The sequence below is a fragment of the Macaca nemestrina genome, chromosome 3, assembly GCF_043159975.1.
Source record: "Macaca nemestrina isolate mMacNem1 chromosome 3, mMacNem.hap1, whole genome shotgun sequence".
In the NCBI taxonomy this organism is placed as follows: domain Eukaryota; kingdom Metazoa; phylum Chordata; class Mammalia; order Primates; family Cercopithecidae; genus Macaca; species Macaca nemestrina.
The window spans coordinates 144,397,018-144,419,301 of record NC_092127.1 but is presented as its reverse complement, the minus strand read 5'-3'; the positions used below and the strand labels follow the sequence as shown (position 1 = coordinate 144,419,301).

Genomic DNA, 22,284 nt, shown 5'->3' with positions numbered 1-22,284 from the left:
GACTTTTTAAAGCTCTAGTGTACAGACAGATTTTGAGGGTATATTAGGGAGACCCACATATGCAAAGCCAAGGAATTTAGATTTGGTTCCATAGGCATTGCCTAATCTTAAGTGATGGAGACGTAGAATGGAAGTGATCTGTAAGAAAGAGAGAGCAAGCTGGTAATGGAAAGTGGATTGGAGAGAGGGTAGAGCTCCTGGAAATGAGTGGGACTAGAAATCCATAGAGAAATCTTGGCATGAGTTTTCGGAGCAACAGGATAGCATTGTTCCCATAGGAAAGGAAAGAGGAGGGCAGGCCCCAAAGATGCCTTAAAGAATCATCCCAAGAACCTGATAAAACAGACAGCATGATTTAGCAGAAAGAATGGGGATTCTGGAGGTGGATGGAACTGGGTTTGAATTTCAGCTCTGTGCAACTTCCAGCATGATGACCTGGGCAAGCACTCTAACTCCTCCTTTAAATGGGATCTCCATGCTGGAAATAGAGATAATAATACTGACCTTGCAGAGGTGTGGTGAAGAATAAATGAGATCATGTATAAAAGTACCTGGCTGGCATGGAGCAAGTATTCAGTAAAAGCAATCTATGTGTTCATTTCTATAGAGAATAAAAAAGCTGACTGGTTAAGAACATCTGCTTTGCAGACAGACTAGTGATCTAAGCCTAGCTCAGCCCCTTGATAATTGTAGACTTTGCATAAAGGGCACAATTTCTCTAAACATAAATTTTCCCATCTGTAAAATGGGAATAATATTCCCTACCTCATAGGGCTCCTAGGATCGTGCTTGGTACATAATACACACTCCTTAAATGTTTGTCAAATAAAATATTTAATGAATCAAGAGTTTTGAGAATAATAGAAAACACACAATGCTTATTATGTGCCAGCCAATATTCTCAGTGCTCTCTATATATTAACTCCTTTAATCGTCGCAAACCCATTAACATGGTACTCCAACTATCCCCGTTTTATAGATACTGAAACTGAGTTCAGTAACTTGCTCAAGGTCACACCACTGGTTTATAGTAGGCCAAGACTGTTTGGCTTCAGGTCTTACTGTTAACTACTGCTTCACACATAGTGTCTAGCTTATAGTAAGCACTAAATTTGTTATTAACACATTTCATATACAGAATTACTATTATTGGTATTTACAGAACAAAGGAGAAGCAGAAGCATGGTGGTGCCATCTATAGAAATAGGAGAAAGAGATGAGAGGACAGAAAATCATAATTCTTCAGGAAACTCTCCCATATTAGGCCTTGCTCAAGAGCATTCTTACTTCCCTTAAGCCCATTCTAAAACTAGACTTCTAAGTGAAAGAATTCCTCAGACACCTGATTTTCTAAGCTAGAGTTCCCCTTGAGAACCTGTGTTAACCTAACCTCAGTAGGACATAGAGTCACTGAGACAGGGCTGTTGTGTGTGACTGTTCATATCTTTCACTGTGCAACTGCACGCACCATCCACACCATGATCTATGGCAACCCCTGGAGTTTTGCTGTGCACAACTTGCAAGATAATACTCTTCCTGGGCAGGGCCAACTATGTAATTTGCTGAGCCTTGTGCAAAACGAAAATGCAAGAACTCCATGTTCAAAGTGCAGGGGAAAAGTGCCAGTAAAGGCACACATATTTTAAATGTTTAAAACTTTTTCCTTTCTTCCACATTCACTCTCTCATCGTAATGTTTTATTATTACTATTATTTAATGTTGTAATCCCTTGGGCATGGGAATGAAGGGCAGTACAGACCCTCACAGGTGCCCAGGGATCCCACCCTGCAACTCAGCTCACCAGCTACCAGGTTTCCTCTCTCTCCGGATGCCAGACCCGCCAACAGGCTGTGTCCTGGCAGAAAACTGGGGGTTGAAGGGTGAGAGGGATCAATCTTCCCTTCCCATGGACCAGAACCTCCTGGGTTCTGGTGATTCTCCTGCCTCAGCCTCCTGAGTAGATGGGATTACAGGCTTGTGCCACCATGCCCGGCTAATTTTTATATTTTTAATAGAGACGATGTTTTACCATGTTGGCCAAGTTGGTGTTGAACTCCTGACCTCAAGTGATCCATCCACCTCTGCCTCCCAAAGTGCTGGGGTTACAGGTGTGAACTACCATGCCCAGCCAGGAAGACATACATTTCTTAATTGCTAACATTGCTAACATTTATTGTTATCCCTGTTTTTGATTATAGCCATCCTACGATGGTGTGATGGGGGTAATGTGGTACCTTGTTGTGGTTTTGATTTGCATTTTTCTAATAGCTAATAACATGGGACATCTTTTCATGTCCTTACTAACCATTTGTAAATCTTTCAAATCTAAATTCTAAGCCCATTTTACATATATATGTAAAATATATATATTTCACACATGTATATCTAATATATATTATATATTATAATATATATCTAATATAATATAATATATTAGATATAATATATATCTAATATAATATGTTATATTAGATATAATATATATCTAATATAATATATTAGATATAATATATTAGATATAAATCTAATACAATATATTAGATATAATATATATCTCATATAAAGATAACCCAATTAAAATATGGGCTTAGCCAGTGCTTTGGGAGGCTGAGGTGGGGGGATCGCTTGAGCCCAGGAGTTTGAGGCTGCAGTGAGCTATGATCGTGCTTCTGGATGTGGAGAAGGCATCTGGTCTCATCCCTCTGGCTCTCCTCATTCCAAAAGTGGTTCCTGTGGGTACCTTCCTCTAGCCCCAGCTCTTTGGCTACAACCAGCCTTTTTGATTGGGACTCTGCCAGGCCAGCTCACAGCGGGGAACTTGAGCACAGCCTGAAGGAGAGAACAGCACTCGTGGAGAAGGGAGGCAGGGTTTTCATGAGAAAGCAGGCAGGGAATTTGTGGTCCTACAGCAGGATCTATAGGACAGGTAAGATGAGCTGTGGTGGTGTGGACTCCCTGGGGCCACATAAGGAATAGAAACAGCTTCCTAAATCATTCATTCTTTTCTAACCTTAATGCAATTAAATTAGAACAAAATCTAGGTCCAATGGGGTCCCCAACCCTCAAAATACTCTAGCTGACTTAATAAGAAAGAATGTTGTGGGTTTTATGAGAAAAAACAATCAGGAAAGAATATTTCTTGAGTAATGCTTTTGGCATTTAACATTAAAGAAAACTAGTTTATTACTTTGAAGTCAACAACTCAGGCAAGTTTTTATAGGATTTTATAGATTCTCCACATAATCATTACATTGTAATGGTGCCTACAATATGCCAGGGACACTAAACATGTCTGGATCCACTGATTATTAATTTTCCCCTCCAATCCTTACCAGAGTCCTAAGAAGTGAATATTGATTTCCCTATCTTACACATAAGGAAACAAAGGTTGTGCAACTTGCCCAAGGTCATCCACCTTGTAAGTGGCTGAGATGGAATTTGAACTCAGATTTGTCTGAAGTTCAAGTTTAACGCGTTGCGGTTTGCCTTTTGTAGATGTATTACCAGCCTTGTATGCCAGCTTTTCTTTTGCACAGTGCTTTCACTTCCTCATTCTTTCAGAGGCTGTGTTCTCTGTCATGTGGGATGAGCCAATGGGCTGAAGAAGCATGAGGAAAAGGAGACTCAGGTATGGCAGGTGGCTGTGTGGAGAGGAGGACACTTGGTAAGACCGCTCCCAAGTTGCGGGTGTAAATGATCCGTGAGATAAATGAAAAGCCTTCCCCTGTACGACTGCTTTTCATCAAGCAGAAATGATTGAAAAGATTCTGGGTCAAAGAATTTACCTAAGTTTATTTTTATAGAAATTTTGTGTTTTAGATCCAGAAAAATATTTAATCTGACTCAACTAGGAAACCTGTACTCATAAACAGGTTCTCCTGAACATAATCAAAATGATAATTTCCTCCTCTGAGCTCGACCAGCCCTGGTTGCCCCACTGCAATTATCATCTCTCTGCCAGTCTACTATGCTATTTCATTTTGTCAATCCATACTAGTTTTCAGGCAGTGCAAGGAGTTGTGTGTGTGTGTGTGTGTGTGTGTGTGCATGTGTTTGTGTTTTCCCTGCAGCTCAGATCCTCTCTGTCTCCAGAGGAAAGCATGACTGCTGTAAGTCAAATCGAATTTGCAATTCCCATGGTAGCCTTTATCACTGTTGTGCAAACACTGTCCTCTTATCCCACTGTCTGAGGGATAGCATTCGATACCTGTGCATCACCTGACTCCATGAGGCCAGTGTTGAAAAGCTTGCTGTGCTTCTCATCAGGCCAGTTCAAATATGGCCTCGTCATAGTGTAAAATGGCAGTTCTTTTCCTCTGGAGCGTTTCCTACACATGCTGCTTATCAACAGGAGTGGATCATCACTAAACAAAAGAAATGAGCAGGCAGAGGGAGGGGATTGTCAGTGTTCCCTGCAGGTTAAACATTTTAAGTGTGTATGTAAGTGCGCCCAGTTACGACAGAGTCACTTTCTGAATCCCCTCCGCAAACATAGGACAATGTCACGAGGTGTATGATGTAGATAATCACATGGTGTGTTGCAGCAACATATTTAGAGCTTATCATCAAGAGGACTTTTGAAATAGGCAGGTGAAGACTCCATTTCCATTGTCCAGAAAGAGCTGATGAGAGTGAAATTTCAGCATCACAGCCTATGTGCTGTCAACATGGATGTAATAAGCTGTTGATAATTTACAGGCTGTTTTTCTGCTCAGTGTATGAGTTAGGGCCTTTTATTCTGTGATTGACAGTGCTTCTTTCACAAGGCGGGCATGGGGAGGGGAAATGACCATTTTCTGACTCATTTTCAGTGTTACTGAAGAACTTCTTGTGGGGTGTGGAGTATAATCCCCAATAGCTGGGACACCCTGGGATGATTTTTGGATAAACGTGTATTTAACATGTCAGTATCACCCTATTCCTTACAGTTGGCACAGATGAATTTTTTTTTTAAAATATGAGATTGGGATTTACATTTCTGTGCCCTAAATATGAGATATAATAGCAATATCCAGGTCACCGTGATTAAAGATCTCACCCCACGTTTGATGCCACAGTCCATGCTCTGCTTTTTGAGACTGGCTCTTCCTCTTGTTTCCCTGAGTTTGTACTCTTTCTGCTTCCACCTACCTCTCAGACACACCCACAGCCTCCTTTGCTAATTCCGAATTTTTCCACTCAGCTTCATGATGGAGGAGCTACCTTAAGATCTATAGTTACCCCACTTCTCGGCTCCATTCTTTTCCTCAGAGCTATTCCATCCACTCCTTTGTCCTCACTCACATGTAAATCTGTTGGTGCCAGAGCTGAATAGCTCACTACCTACTAGGTATCAACCTATAAACACCCAGCAGACATCTTAGACTTAACTAGTTGAAAATCAAACTAAATACTGTTCCCTTCCTTTTTTGCTGTACCCAGGCCTCCAGTTCTCAGAGCTGCTCATCATCAGTAAGAATTTCCATGTATCACATAAATTGCTTCACCTTCTTTGAAAAGAAATCTGGAAGACTTAGTTATAATTAAAAGTACATATACTGGCCAGACACAGTGACTCACGCCTGTAATCCCAGCACTTTGGGAGGCCGAAGTGGGTGGATCATTTGAGGTCAGGAGTTCGAGACCAGCCTGGCCAACATGGTGAAACCCTGTCTCTACTAAAAATACAAAAATTATCTGGACATGGTGGCAGGCACCTGTAATCCCAGCTACTCATGAGGCTGAGGCAGGAGAACCATTTGAACCCAGGAGGCAGAGGTTGCAGTGAGCTAAGATCATACCACTGCACTCCAACTTGGGTGATGGAGTGAGACTCTGTCTCAAAAAAAAAAAAAAAAAAAAAAGTACATATACCTTTTAACCCAGCAATCCCACTTTTAGTCTCCATCTTATTAAATTCAAAGCACCTCTCTATATAAAGATATATTTGTTAGGATGTTTATTGTTAGTAATAGAAAACTGGGAACAACCTGAATTCCCATCTAAGCGAAATAGATGACAATTAATTATGGCCATTTTGCAGCTCTTCAATGTGAAAACACATCCATGATATAATCTGAAATGAATAAAGCAGCTTGGAAATTAATATGTACATCATCCCATTATTATAAAAACAAAAATAACAAAAAATTCTACCTGGGTATATGTGTTTGCGTGTTTGAATGGACATGGGAATGGAGGGATAGTCAGCTGACCTAGTGTTGTTTCCTGGGATAGGGTGTGGTGGGGAAGAATGAGCACATGTTGCCTTTGTAATATTTGAAAAAAATATTTAATTGCTCATCCTTCCGTATTTTTTGCTAGTCACTCAAGTAGGAATCTTAGCATCATGTTAGACTCCTCCTTCCCCCTTCATTTTGCCAATGATTCATTGTTTCTGTGTCTCAATCCTCCACTGGACTGTAAAGGCATTGAGGGCGAGGCCTGCATATGGTAATGTTGTCTCCTGCCTAGTACCTTGCACATTGCTTTAAACATGTGGTTATTGACTTGAAATGAAGATTTTATTGTGTGATTTATCCAGTTTTCTATTATACAGATATTTCTTTGTTTTTATTTCTAATACAGAGGGATGCCAATGCTTTTGCCAAAATCCTTAAATCATATACCACCCTCCCCCACCTGCTGTGGAAAATGTGGCCTTGGGATATGCAATATTACATCGTGTACTCTTCCATCCCAGGTTGAGTTATGTAGTCTTCTCCCACACATATTTTTAGCCACCTCTGTATCCTGCTTTCAGCATCACTTAGAGTCCTTTGGATAAGAGGTAGCCAAATGGGGTAAATGGGGTAACCGTCTCTGAAGGCCTGTGTGCATATGCACAGTGAAGTAATCATAGAACAGTACCTGTGTCAAATATATGATGAAGAAGTTGGCCAAACATCCAGATATTTCCTGATGTCAAATATTTGGCAATATGAAACAGACATTTTAAAACCAATTTCTAAATTTTGTTTCCTCTATATTAAAGATTAAATAGGCCGGGCGCGGTGGCTCAAGCCTGTAATCCCAGCACTTTGGGAGGCCGAGACGGGTGGATCACGAGGTCAGGAGATCGAGACCATCCTGGCTAACACCGTGAAACCCCGTCTCTACTAAAAATACAAAAAACTAGCCAGGCGAGGTGGCGGGCGCCTGTAGTCCCAGCTACTCAGGAGGCTGAGGCAGGAGAATGGCGCGAACCCGGGAGGCGGAGCTTGCAGTGAGCTGAGATCCGGTCACTGCACTCCAGCCCGGGCTACAGAGCAAGACTCCGTCTCAAAAAAAAAAAAAAAAAAAAAAAAAAGATTAAATAGAGAACTCCATCTAGGGAATCTTTCACCACACCTGTGGCCTTCTTCATATACGTATACCCATACACGTGCACAAACACTCTGCTGCATTGCACTTTACTTGAACTTCAATTTGCTGAATCACGATTTAACTGGCTTTGCTCCTATGGCTTTCCAGGACTGATGGCTAATGTCTGAGTTGCCTGAAAGGGGAGTGGCAGCTGTTTGGTCAGATTTGATGGATGAATTGCTCCACTGATCTTTCTACCAGTTCTGCATGCACTGTTTCATCCTGCATTCCAGAGCTTTGACCAAATTCTGATACAGAGGTCTGTGATTGGCCATCCTCAGTTTGTTGGATTGCACAGCACATTGAATAACCAGGCATGATGTCATTTTCATGCAAAGTAACAGCAACACATGATCTCTTAAACCAGATTGAGTTAAATCATCAAGCTGCTATTTATATCCCTAACACTTCTCAGGCTGAGAGTGCAACAGCATAGCAGCAGGTGTCAATCACAATCCTCATTTGTTCTTGGGAGTTACTAATAGCGGAAGTAAGATGTTATTCCTTATCTACAAGATCCCTGTTTGTAAGAGAGAGAATTTGGCATCCCATTAGGTAATATAAACTTCACAAACAGTAAGAAATGAGTAGTTAAAAATAATTGACTGGAAACCTATGGTGGTTCCTAAAGAATGCTACCCTTTGTGATGATCTCTATACATAGTTATGAGGTTCTAGGCTGAACATAGTCAACAGAGAGAATTTTTGTGCAGGAGTTATGCTTCTTGAACCTGCTCTCTGTGTATTTTGCATTTTTTAAGAGTTGATGTCAAGCTAGTAACTCTTAAGGGGCTTCCTTTTCCTATATTGGTAGTGAGTTCTGAATATGGCCTTCTCACTCCAATCAGTTGGCTACTCTGATGTAAGTCAAACCATTGGAAAGATATTCTTATACATCTTATACATCTTGCCTCTTTACTGAGCCCTCCTCTCCTACCACCCTTCTCTCCAAATAAACAGGAAATACAACCCGAAGCAACAAAATATCTTTTGAATGAGCATCATCTCCTAGCATCAGAAGTTAGTGGGAGCTTTGCCCAGGGAGAGGAATTAGAAATCAGCCTATAAAAATAAATGAATCTGTTTCCATAGTGACAGGAATCTTTCTCTCCATAGTTTTTATCCTGTGTTCTCCCACAGATCCCTTAGGCAGAATAACAATAAAGTCGAAGACAACATTTTATTATCTTAATGGATTCTTAATTTAAAGCCAAAAGCCTTTAAATTATCTTCCCAAAGATACCATTGACCGTAACTTTCGAAATTGAATACCTGAACGTAGTTGCAGGAGGAATATCATCTCCTAGAACCCTAGCTGAGCTGTAGGGATGAAATGTGGAAGACCTTGTGGGTTACACATGCATTTTGCATGCAGCCTTTCCCGATGAGTAACACACCTGTCATGTTTAATATTTCATTGGTGAAGAAAATGTGCATCTGTCTGTGTTCATCTGCCGAGTGAAATTTTGCACTGATGGAGCCTGTGTGTGGTGAACACGACAGGGCTCCCTCATTACTTCCCTAAATTGTATTCCACAGCAAACAGGAGAAATTCATACCAGCAACAAAGCCCGAGCTGTTGCTCTTTACCCACCAGTCAGCTTCAGGGAGTCCTTCACCTTTGTGTCTGCAGTTGTGACTAGGCCTGCCTCTGCTATCACACGAAGAAGGCTCAGAGAGGCCCAGCAGCTGTAGTTTCAGAAGCATGGCTGCAGAGATGAAGGACCCAGAAGAATAAATTCCTGGGCAGAACTGTCCTACGATACAGGTGAGGAACTGGGAGTCCCATGAGAATACCGAGATGGTGGAAATGTCCTTTACATACATGGCACACTCATAAAGCAGGTGGTCCATGTGTGGAATGATGCAAATAACATGAATGGGAATTATTTCAGGATTGTTGCAAAATTGAATGTGAAAGGGTTTAGCAAATATCCTTGATTTTCCATGAGAAGTCGTCTAAATGGGAAAAAAAAAGTCTTGACTTTCTTAATCCCATGTAAGCATGAATATATGTCTCAGTTTTCTTGGGAAAAAAAAAAATGAGAGTTTCATGCCTGTTGCCCAGGATAACTTTTTTGTTTTTTGAGATGGAGTCCTGCTCTGTCACCCAGGCTAGAGTGCAGTGGTGCAATCGCGGCTCACTGCAACCTCCACTTCCAGGGTTCATGCGATTCTCCTGTCTCAGCCTCCTGAGTAGCTGGCATTACAGGAGTGCACCGGGATGCCCAGCTTTTTTTTTTTTTTTGAAACGGAGTCTCCCTCTGTCATCCAGGCTAGAGGGCAGTGGTGAGATCTCCGTACACTGCAGCCTCCGCCTCTGGGGTTCCAGCGATTCTTCTGCCTCAGCCTCCTGAGTAGCTGGGATTACAGGTACATTCCACCACGTCTGGCCGATTTTTTTGTATTTTTTAGTAGAGATTAGGTTTTAGCATGTTGGCCAGGCTTGTCTCCAGCTCCTGACCTCAAGTGATCTGCCCGCCGTGGCCTCCCAAAGTGCTGGGATTACAGGCATGAGCCACCACGCCTGGCCCCCAGGATAACTTTTAATGCCACCATTTTCCATTCTCACAAGCATCTCAAAGGTTTGAATGACAAATGCTAAGGCCGTCCTACTTATAGTCCAACATTGCAGTCTATTCTTCCACCACTGATATTTTCTCTTTCTATGTCTTTCTGTAAATACACATGCTGTTTCAAAACAGATTTGTATGGATTTCCAACAATGGCAGCTATTCCAGCTGCCAGGTATAGACCCTTTCAAACTAAAGATAAGTGGAGACATGAAGGCATTTTTCTCAAGATGAAAAGTAGAGAATGAAGGCATTCCTTCTTTCTTATTGTGTAATACCAAAGTTATGTAATAATAACCCATTAATTAGTTTGTCACCCTAGATGTGAGGTTCTTGAGGACAAAGGGAAAATATTACTTATCTTTCTATTGTCATGGGCAATTTATAGGCACTCAGCAGAAATGTGTAGCTGCAGTTGTAAATGAATGAATGTAGCAATATATAAGGAGAGGGTTTATTTGAGCCTAATACCAAATAAACTTTGGAGGAGGGGGATTGAGTATTAATACATAGCAGTAGGATGGATGAGGCAGGAAAAAAAGAATTTTAGAGACTGTAATTTTTCTCTTCTCATCATTTAACTTTTTCCTAATTACAAAATATTACATTTTCATTGTGGAAAATTTAGAAAGAGAAAAGGAAGAAGAAGAAAAAGAACAAGAGGAGGAGGAGGGACAGGGAGAGGGAGAAGAAAGAGAAAGTGAAGGAGAACAAGAAGGAAAAAAATCACTCATTTCCCAGAATAATCATGATTCACTTTCTGTGGTATAGATGCCTTGTGTTTCTCACTTGTATTCACATGTATGTAAACGTGTGCCTGTATAGTCGCATGAGTTTTTGGAATACAGTGTCTTATTAGGATCACTGTAGTTATCAGCAAGCTTTTTCATAAAGCGCAGCCTTAGAATCAAGTGGAGAATTTGTGTGAGTACCCCAAGCGATAAGGAGAAACTTGAAGAAATAGTAGGGATTATTTTTATTTTATTTGGGCTGAAGAATGTTCTTTCCAAGGATACTCTGCCTTTGCAGTAGGAACACTGATCTTAGAATCAGAAGATTGCTACATATATTCTGAGTTAATCATTTACTTGTTGTCTGACCCTGGGTGAATTCTTTAACCACTTCAAACCTCAGTTTTATCACCGTGGAAGTATCTGTTCTCACCACATAACATCAATGTGAGAATCAAATTAAATCTGAAACATACTTGACAGTATCTAGAATAGTCAGTAGGTGGTGGCTGATATAAAGAGAGGTAGATATATTATTTACAGTTCCTTATGGAATGGTGTTGGTGGGGAAAACATAAGGTTTGGGACATGAAGATGGTTTGAGATTGTGTTTAGCCCACAAATGATGTGATTATGAAGCAATTCATTTAACTTTTTTTGAGCCTTAGTTTTCTCATCAACTACTTGAATTCATTTCTATAATGAAATGTTAATGTAACAAATTTTACATAATAACAAATTTTACATAATAATGATGGTTTTCTTACTGGGAAAGTTGGAAGCAGAAGGAAGAAGAGAAGAGGGAGGAGAAAAGAGAATATTGTATAATGCTATTCTGAAGATAGATGAGAAAATGATATTTTATTACTAAATATTAACTCTCAAATCCTGTACCTTCAAATTGAGGCTGTATTTCAGTTGTTTTCAACCAGGGCTATACACCACAGTCACTGAAAGAGTTAAAACAAACAAACACAATGCCCGAGACCCAGTTGAATGAGAATCTCTGAGGGGTTGGGCTGGATATCATGTTTTTAAAAGCTCTCAAGACCATTTTCATGGGCTGCCAAGGTTGAGAACTGCTATGTGCCCATGCCTCCAAAGGAAGCTATTGGTGAGAAGCATGGCTGATTTTCACAACTCAGGGGGCTTGGACAGGAAACTTGTTGATAGCTAGTACCACATGTTGGCAGGAAGGTGGAAAAGCTGGGAATGAACTGATCAGAGCAGGTGGAGCCAACCTATCGATGGAAAGTAGCTTCCTCCAAAGTTACAGGTGCTTTAAAGCGTAGAGTTCAAAGGCAGTGGTGTGCTTAGCTCAGCAGGGAAGGAAGGCCCCTATGAATTTCAGAGGTATAGGATCATTGCAATTCTGGACATTCCTCCCATGTCTGGATGACTGCAGCACCCCCCTCCCTGGCTCCCTGGCTCTAGTCTTAACCCTCTCCAAGCTGTTTTCCACACAGCCTAACAGTTTTTCTATTCTAGTATAACAAATTACCACAAGCACAGTGGCATAAAGAAACACCCATTTATTAGCTCACATTTCTGTAGGCAAGGAGTAGCTGGGTCTCTGCTCCGGGTCTCACTAGGTTGAAATCATGGTGTTGCTTGACTGTGGTCTCAGCTGGAACTTCGGATTCACTTCCAGGCTCATTCAGGCTGCTGGCAGATTTCAATTCCTTTCCATTGTAGGACTGAGGTACCATTCCCTTGTTGGCTGTTACCCAGGGGCCCTCTCATTTCCTATAGGCCATTCCCATTGCTTGTCACATGGCCCCAGCCAGCAATGGAGAATCATGTCTATATTCAATTTATCAAAAGAGCTCAGGCTGGGCGTGGTGGCTCACACCTATAATTCTAGCACTTTGAGAGGCCAAGGCTAGTGGATCAGTTGAGGTCAGGAGTTCAAGACGAGCCTGATGAACATGGTGAGACCCCATCTCTACTAAAAATACAAAAATTAGATGGGTGTGGTGGCACATGCCTGTAATCCCTGCCACTTAGGAGGCTGAGGCAGGACACTCGCTTGAACCCAGGAGGTGAGGTGGAGGTTGCAGTGAGCTGAGGTTGTACCACTGCACTCCAGCCCAGATGACAGAGTGAGAACCTGTCTTAAAAAAAACAAAAAAGAAAGAAAGCTCAGTCCCTTTTTTTTTTTTTATTTTTTTTTATTTTTTTTATTTATTATTATTATTATACTTTAAGTTCTAGGGTACATGTGCATAATGTGCAGGTTTGTTACATATGTATACTTGTGCCATGTTGGTGTGCTGCACCCATCAACTCGTCAGCACCCATCAACTCGTCATTTACATCAGGTATAACTCCCAGTGCAATCCCTCCCCCCTCCCCCCTCCCCATGATAGGCCCCGGTGTGTGATGTTCCCCTTCCCGAATCCAAGTGATCTCATTGTTCAGTTCCCACCTATGAGTGAGAACATGCGGTGTTTGGTTTTCTGTTCTTGTGATAGTTTGCTAAGAATGATGGTTTCCAGCTGCATCCATGTCCCTACAAAGGACACAAACTCATCCTTTTTTATGGCTGCATAGTATTCCATGGTGTATATGTGCCACATTTTCTTAATCCAGTCTGTCACTGATGGACATTTGGGTTGATTCCAAGTCTTTGCTATTGTGAATAGTGCCGCAATAAACATACGTGTGCATGTGTCTTTATAGCAACATGATTTATAATCCTTTGGGTATATACCCAGTAATGGGATGGCTGGGTCATATGGTACATCGAGTTCTAGATCCTTGAAGAAAGCTCAGTCCCTCTTAAGGGCTCACCTGATTAGGTCAGGCTCACCAAGGATAATCTCCCTATCTTAAAGTCGACTGATTTGTGACCTTAATTACATCTGCAAAATCTCTTCACTATATAGAGAGATATATATGCACCTATCTATACTCACATATATCTCAATTATATAATACATACTAATATACTAATATGTACTATGTATAATATACAGTAATAATATGTACTAATATCCTTATATATATAATATATAATTTGATATATGTACTAATATATCTAATATATATCTATCATATAATATATGTTATGTTATATATTAGTGTTTACTTTCATTAACTGAGAGAAGATATAGGTACACTTCGGCTGGGAATTTGGGGAACTATCTTAGAATTTTGCCTACCATATAGTGCTAATATATGCTTAAAACTTTTCAGTGGATGCACTTCGCCAACTGAATAAAGCCCACGTTCCTTAGCACGGCATCTAATACTGCATAACCTGGCCTCTGTAACCACACTTGTCTCTAGTTACTTATTTCACTACACTATATGTGCACCAATTTGTTCATATTTTTGTGACTTTGTATACTATTTTGTTTCTTTATTTTGAGCTTTAGCTAATGCTATTTCCTGTGCTTAGAATGCCTTTCCTATCTGTAGTCATATGAAAAAGTGTTTATGACCCGGCACAGCTTCAACTCCTCTAGGGACCTTTCTCTGGATTTATTCATTCACTAAGCAAATATTTATTGAGCACCTACTGTGTACTGTCCTAGGCACTGGACATGCAGTAGTTAATCGGACGATGTTACTCTGTCTTGCAGAGTTCACCTTTTAGTTGGGAAAACAAGCAAAACACAAAAATAACTATGCAATTTGTCAAATGGTGATAGTGCTATGAAAAAGAATAAAACAAAATGAAGAAAGAGGCAGAAAGTGATGGGCAAGTTGTCATTTTATAAACTATCGACCTGTAATGCTTCTGTCATAGGTGACATTTAAGCAGAGACCTGAAGGAAGGCAGAGAGTAAACAATGTAGAAATATAAGGCAGAGCCTCGGGGGCTTTGCCATTGCTGTTTCATTTTTTCTCCATTATTTGCTGAATGGATGAATGGGAAAGGGGGTGCAGGGAGTATTCTAGGCAGAAGGAACAGGAAGGGTAAAGGCTCTGAGGTAGGAAGTCCTTCAGTGCTCAGCTAATGAACATTAGGGATATATATTGATTTAGTACTGTCATTAGAGCTAACACTAGAAAGCTCTCATGGTACAACTCTAGGGAATAATAAAGTACACTCGTCCACCTTCTTTCTCTCTTTTCCTCTCTTTCTGGTTCCACCAGCCAGTATCAGATTTGTTTTCTTTCTTTGCTCTGAGGCTTTTTCTGCTTACTTACAGCATCTATTGCTTCATGATTTTGAATTTCATATGCCTTGCCATGAACCCAACTCTGCTTCATGGTGCTTTTTCTTCAGCTTTAATTTATACTACCAACTGGTATAGTCTGCCTGCATAATTTAATTCAAATTTAGGAGACAAAGAACTTAGTTGTCCCAGCTCATCTTTTTTTTTTTTTTTTTTTTTTTTTTTTGAGATGGAGTTTCACTCTTCTTGCCCAGGCTGGAGTGCAATGGTGCCATTTCAGCTCATTGCAACCTCCACCTCCTGGGTTCAAGTGATTCTCCTGCCTCAGCCTCCCGAGTAGCTGGGATTATAGAAATGCGCTACCACACCTGGCTAATTTTGTATTTTTAGTAGAGACAGGGTTTCACCATGTTGGTAAGGCTGGTCTCAAACCCCTGACCTCAGATGATCTGCCTACCTTGGCCTCCCAAAGTGCTGGGATTACAGGTATAAGCCACCGTGCCTGGCCCTCATCTTTCTTTTAATGCCAGCAAGCCAAAGAATTAACTTGGCTCAGATGGTGACATTAGTGTAATTACCTGAAGCTTGGATGAGGGTGAGAGGAGGGAAGAAAATAAAAGGAATTGTGTGTTTAAAATGTGACTGCTTAGCTATCAGGGTTTAGAGTGGACAAAAGTTCCCTCAAAAGACAGTTTGGTGAGCAGACACCAAATGACTTCTCTAATTCAGGAAATGAGACACATTCTTGAGGAAGATTGAAGGTTTACTGGGGAGCTTAACTTTATCAGCACTAAGAACAAAGAATCAAGAGTAGCTTGTGAAAAAAAAATGGAACCAATATTCAAGAGTGCAGCAAAGACAAGTTTGGAACAGGAGAAGGCAGTGAGAAGTTGGGGAAGAAGTCTAAGAAATATCACCAATGGAGGCTGATCTGTTTCTTTTCAGAGGCTAGTATCTGCCAATACTTTATTGGGCAATGAAGGAAATAGGGCAAATTCTCAAGGCCATATACATATAAAGAGATGTGTTAGACTAATCCAAGAGAAAAACTGCAGGAAAGCCGAGTGTTAGTACAATGACAGTTAGTATGTTCTGTTCCTCATTCACTGAAGACTTACTTGGTGCCAGGCACTGTCATAGATATCAGGAGTAGGGCAATCCTTCCCTGCCTTTGACACTCCCTGTCCCCCTTCCCTGATTTATCTTTGTTGCTCACCCATTTAGCTTTCTGAAATACTACTGATTACACTTATTAACGTTTTATGTCACCCATCAAATCTAAGTTCCATGGACTCTAAGCTCCATGGGGACGAGACGTTTTCTGTTTTGTTCAGTGTCGTGTTTGCAGCATCTAGAAAATGCCTTGTTCAGTCATTACTTGTTGAACAAATGAATGACTTGCATTATTTTTCTGAGTTACTTGCACAGAAATGAAGAGAGATCACATTTATGTCAAAAGGTGTCTGAAAACTAAATGATAATTACATGAATGTTATTGCACATGTAGGAGCAGCACTTAAGACAAATTTTTTTCAGTAAATTAAAGGAAAACAACTACACTCAAAGGTAAAGATGTAGTCACTGGCCCACTTAAGTGATTCAGTCAAGACTTGCTGGCCTGCCATGAAAATTTGGACATGAACCAGTGCCTTTCAATATTCACTTCCTTTTCCCTCACTGAAAGGGAATTTGTTTTTAGCCCCTAAAATCTCAGTGGCTTAACTCAATACAACATATGCAATGCTGGGTTGCAGGAGGTTGCCGGAGGTCCTGTTCTTGTGAAGCTGCTCCAGCAGAGTCCATCTTTCTGAATAGAGATGTCCATGTGGACCTGATCCCCTGAGGCCCATTAAGCAAGATAAGCAAGTGCCCCTATCTTCTAAAGACAACAGATTCTGGCTTAAAAAAAAAAAAGTCTTATTATGAAGGAAATTCCATCATATCAGCCCAGCCACTGACCTTGAACACTCAGGCCTTGCAGGAGGAGCTGTGCACAGTGTCAACAGGCCCAGTTTTTATAAATTCACCCTGTTCCTCATGGTGAATTTATAAATTCCTCATGGAGCAGGGTGAATTTATAAAATGTTTGCAGGCAGTGGTTGTAAAAGTAGGCAGTGCCAGGAAACAAGACATTTCCTGTTTTTCTCAAATTTGTAAAATTATAATTTCTGGGTAGACTAATTGACAAATTGGCTCATATAAGGAAAAGGAGTTTATTTATATGAGAATATTAAGAAAGAATATTAAGCATTATAAAATAACATTCTTTTTCATTATTATAAATATATGCCCATTATACATTTTTAAAAGAAAATACAGAAATGCATACGGAACACAATTCAGCAACAAGGACTCAAAAATATTTTCACTCACTTGTTTTTCGCAAGGCAGAATGGTAGGTGCTAGGGATACAGCAGCGAGAAAAACATAGACTTCTTGCCCCCATGGAGTACTATTCAGAGATCATAACTGTTAAACAGTTAAACATGAAATTGAAATCAGTGTCTTTTGACTTGACTCCTGATTGTAAAGAACAGGGACCTTCTTTTATTTGCACACACACATTTAACTTTAGGACATTGAGGCAAATGGGCACAGCCATAGCTTACAGCTGCTTTGGGTGTAGCCTATTCCCAAATCAAAGTCACTCTCAGAGTGCATCAGACCTTCCAAATCAAGACACATCCATTGGACTGATATCATAGGTTATAAAAAGCAAATAAACAGCTGTATCCGCAACATGATTTTTACTAAATTAACATAATTCGTAGCTATATTTCAAATGTGTGGATGCCACCCATAGAAAATAAGCAGGCAAGTGAATCCTCTCAGTTTATTATAAAGTTTAATATTAAGCTGAATTCTTGACTAATGGTAAAACTAACATTGACATTAGCTAGATTCCAACTTTCAGACAAAACAAATAGGTTTCACAGAGATCAGAGTTCAAGCTCAGCCGAAAGCAGGGGAATCTCCTGTATAAAAGTTGGTAACATAACTCTTCCTTACTCTATGAATTCTGTCATAATGCTTTCTGTTACACTCTCATTTATTTGGTGGTTGGTACTAGAACTTCTCAATTCTTATCAGGTCAAGTAGAGTCCAGATATAGACCAAATGTAATAATAAATTAACGTGGATCAACTTTTGTTTTTATTTTTTGAACTATTTATATGCATATACTAATATTAACAGATAAATTGTAACGTTAGAAAGAGAATGCTAAGAAGAAAAGAATGGCTGTGTTGTCATGTCTTCTTTGTATTTTTAGCTTTTCTCTAAGACTTTAAGTCAAGAGAATCATTAAATACATTGGGGAATGGGAATTAGAAGGTAGGTGATTCAGGGAAACTAAATATCAGGTTGGAGACACCTTTGGCAATGAGGACACCTAAATACCAGGTTCCAGATCCACAGTGCTGACTCATTCTCTGAGTTTCTTAGCTGAGTTTTTTTTTTTTTTTTTTTTTCCCAGAGCCTAAATGGATTGTTCTCCATCAAGAGCTGAATTCTACCTCAATCTGTCTTTAGCTATCGAGTGAATTTTCATGGCTCAGAAATCATCTTTTAAAAATTATGATTATAAATTAAATGCTAGGGATGCTCAAAAAGAGTGGACTGTCTATTCAGAATATTGAGGATTGGAAGGAGTGTTACTTGAATTACTGGGATGTACATTTTCCTGGCGTTGCGCAACTGGGCTTTGCATCCGCTGAGTGTCTGCCCTTCCCCAGAAGAGGCTGCCTTTCTCTGACAGTGGGAAGGCGTTTCCTTGCCTGTGAATATGACTGAGGATGAAGTATATTAAGATGTTCAGGCTCACCTGGTGTCATTTATGAAGGAGTCAGCTGCCCACATTCTGAAGACTTAAAGTGGCACTCCTGGAAGTAGCAGCTGGTATGCATGTGGCTGCTAAACACTGACATCAGCCTAAACTGCAAAAATAGAAAGTACCAACACCAAACATTAGCTTCGCATTTGGATGGAGGGCACAGTTATCACTTCTCTTTAAGGCTGATTAATTATACAATTTACATGTAGCAATCACTTGTAAATTATAAGCAGCAGGCAACAGATGATACTGTAATTGTCTGCTCAATAGTAATTTTTAGAGAGAGGCTTTCAAAATAGAATTGGTTTATCAAACAGTGTAATTAAATAGGCTTCAAAAAGAAAATATTTAAACTCTTCTTATGCCCTACTTTACCCTTTCCTATCTGGCCGAGGGAAGTCCTTTCTTAGGGGTTGTAACTACTGATTTCCAAGTGGATGCCAATGTTGTCTTTTGATGTAACATGACTTTATAGGTGCTACATGATATGCAAAAATGACCTTAGTGTGTTCCAAATCTAGTCAGTTTTTAAATTTTTCTTTTTTATGTCATCTATGTTTTTAAAATCATAGAAACTTAAAAAGAGAATTGAGGGAAATCTCATCCAAGGAAAAATCTTATCAGGGGTCGTGAACCAGTAAAACTTTATGCCAATCAAACATCAAAAATCATTACCAACATAACAACAGCAACAAAGCCAAACACGTTTCCATGCTAGCCAACCAACCAAAATGTATCAATACTACAATATGTAAAATTCCTACAGGTTAAATTTATACAGTATTTTGATAAGCTGATTCAAATTTTGTATTTAACTATGAGAATGAAATAAAACCATAACAGCAAACAAAATTATATTTCTTCTGTACTCGACACTCACCCTGAGAAAAACAGCATCTTTAAAAAAAAAAGACTTGAGTGTAGATGGTGAAGAAATGTATAGTTTACTTGTGACTTAACAGCATTCTAACCTGTAATGTGTTAGAGATGCAAAATGTTTTATGATTATGAGTTAACATTATTACCTAAGACTGTTTTGAGTTAAACTGGAATGCAGTATCAGCAGCTGGCAGTGAATGAAGAATATTCACAAACAATTTGTCATGCACTCCACTCCCTGGAATGTTCCATCTTTCTTATGACACATCTACTGTCTTGCCTAGGATGCTCTACACGGACACTGGAAAAAAATAAAGAACGCTGGAACATACCTAGTGATGTTCGAGGTTATTTACAGTTAACAGAATATGCTCTAAATACCCTTTATAAATGAATCAACTCTTTCTTGGGTTTAAAAATAATAGATATCAGTGTGGCATATTGGTGAACAGCAGAGTCTTTGGAGCCAGACAATCTTGGGTTTAGTTTAAATCCTTCCTTTGTCACTACTTATAGTTGATATTAACTAAGTTATTTGAACTTATTAAATGTCAGTTTCCTAATCTAAATAAATATGAATCATACCTGTTTCATAGGGTTTTGCCTAACATAGTAGCTTGCATAAAATCAGCAAGTAAGAATGATTAACTGAGATGATTTCTGGCTATCTATCTACCTGTCTGTTTCTCTCTCTCTCTGTCTCTCTCTCTCTCTCTTTTTCACCGATCTAGGGATATGTGTGTGTAAACATGTGCTTGGCAAGAAATCAATACAAGATATTGCATAATGGTCTTAGGGCCTTTCTTCTTGCTATTCTCAATCTGTAATTCTTCTCTCCAGATTTTTCAGCTGTCTTGTAAAGTTCTTATTTGCAAGCGACAGAATCCAACTCTGGGTAATGTTAACAGACAAGTAAACGCAGATATTCAGGCTCACCTGGTGTCATTCATGAAGGAGGTAGTGTAAATTTGGTACTCCAGAAAGATACTGCTGGAGGTAGTGTAAATTTGGTATTTCAGAAAGTTGGTAAAACCACTTTAGAAAACTTTTGGCATTGTCTATATTGAATAGATGCAGAGTCTATGATCTAGCAAGTCTATTCGCATTTACACACACCATAGAAAAATGTACATATGTGTACCAAAAGGCATAGATAAGGATGCTTATAGCTGCATTACTTGTAACAGCTTCAAACTGAAAACAGTACAATGTCCATCAATTATGAAATGGATAAATTGTGATATATTCACAGAATGCAATGCTACCCAACAATGAAAGTGAATGAATGAGAGCCATACACAATGGCATGATGAATCTCGGAAACATAATATCAAGGAAAAGATTGCAGATCTGAAGAATAAATCCTGTATAATTTCATTTATGTAAAGTTCAAGAACAGGGGGAGAAAAATGATGGTTTTAGAAATCAGGATAGTGCCTTCCTTTGGCGTAATGACTCATAGGAGATGTGGAAGAGTTTCCACCAAGATGGGTCTTGGTTGGCCTTCAGGTTGCTAAGCAGGAAGCCACTTGCCCCAGGGAAGGTAGAGATAGTATCTCTGTCCTCCTTGGCCCAAGAGGTCTGGGAAGGCATAGACTACCTTGCTTGGAGATATGAGAGGAAAGTCAGTCCCGCTAAGGGACATGATTGCTTGTCCTGAAACATGCCCTATGTGTGCTTTTTAAATTTTTACCTCTCATAATACAATTTCAAATAAAAATGTCACTGGCATTCATCCTCTCTTCTAAAATAGATCTTTCCCTACATTTCTTTTTGTTTCTGAGAGGGAGAAGCTAGCATTTGTGTGGTACTTTACATTCTAGTTTGAAAGTCATGCTCATATGCTTTATCTCAAGGAGTATTGCTTTGAGAATGAAACTAAAGTCAAGAATGCCTCTACCAGTGTGTCTTACCAGAGTGGCCTTTCCCAACAAAACTATGAGTTGATTAGGGTAGTTAAGAGAAATGGTAGTAGGGTTTTTATTTCCTTTTTAAAAAATCAGAAAGGAAAAAAAGTCTCAAACCCAGATCTGGTGCTGAGTTTTGTGCTTTTCAATCCAAATGAAGTTTGGATAATGGATCACACTTTCTAATAAATAAAACAGCTAGTTTAACAATTAAAAAGTAAATGAGGCCAGGCACAGTGGCTCATGCCTGAAATACCAGCACTTTGGAAGGCCAAGGTGGGAGGATTGCTTGAGCCTAGGAGTTTGAGACCAGCCTGACCAACATAATGAGACTCTGTCTCTACAAAAAGAAAAAAAAAAAATTAATAGCTACTTGTGGTGGCACACACCTGTGGTCCCAACTACTTGGGAGGCTGTGGCGGGAGGATCGCTTGAGCTCAGGATGTTGAGGTTGTAGTGAGTCTTGTTTGTGCCAGTGTACTCCAGTGAGAGCAACAGAGTAAGATTCTGTCTCAACGTGAGCACATAATGCTGTGGGATGAACCCTACGGCAGGTGCTGCCCTGGGGACCTCCACATAGGAGTCGTCTCTAGTCTTATTCTAAAGTCAGCCCAGGGAGGGCTCTCATGTTATCAAGAGAAGCACATCTATTGATAGGTCAATAACTGCTTTTGTATAACACTATTTTCATTCCTAAGAATTATAATCATAATCATAATTAAATACCTAAAATAATGTCAATTACATGGACAATATTTTTAGGACTATTTACTTGTTTGCCCCATTAGACTGGTGATCAAAATGGAAAGGCCTGCTTTTGGCTTATAAATCACTGTCTTACAGGACATGTAATCAGGGAAAACCAAGATCCAGTCATACAGCAGATGCAAT

General features: G+C 39.8%; 1 protein-coding gene and 1 long non-coding RNA gene across 10 annotated transcripts in view; one reads left to right on the top strand and one right to left on the bottom strand.

Moving 5' to 3' along the window:
* Positions 1-22,284, top strand: part of LOC105463327 (RasGEF domain family member 1B) — a 789,062-nt gene that overhangs the window by 570,647 nt on the left and 196,131 nt on the right. The window contains exon 1 of one of the 8 annotated variants that reach the window (XM_011710360.3): positions 8,961-9,112. The exons of the other annotated variants lie outside the window; for them this stretch is intronic. The gene's annotated coding sequence lies outside the window, so the exon portion shown is untranslated. Of the gene's footprint in view, positions 1-8,960; positions 9,113-22,284 lie in introns of those variants that run through there. 8 annotated transcript variants of the gene reach the window in all.
* LOC139362413 (uncharacterized) overlaps positions 1-22,284 on the bottom strand; it is a 92,723-nt gene that overhangs the window by 1,840 nt on the left and 68,599 nt on the right. For both annotated transcript variants that reach the window (XR_011621282.1, XR_011621281.1), the window contains 2 exons: positions 18,599-18,710; positions 17,149-17,244 (listed from right to left, as the gene is read on the bottom strand). This is a non-coding gene — a long non-coding RNA (uncharacterized lncRNA). The remainder of the gene's footprint in view (positions 1-17,148; positions 17,245-18,598; positions 18,711-22,284) is intronic.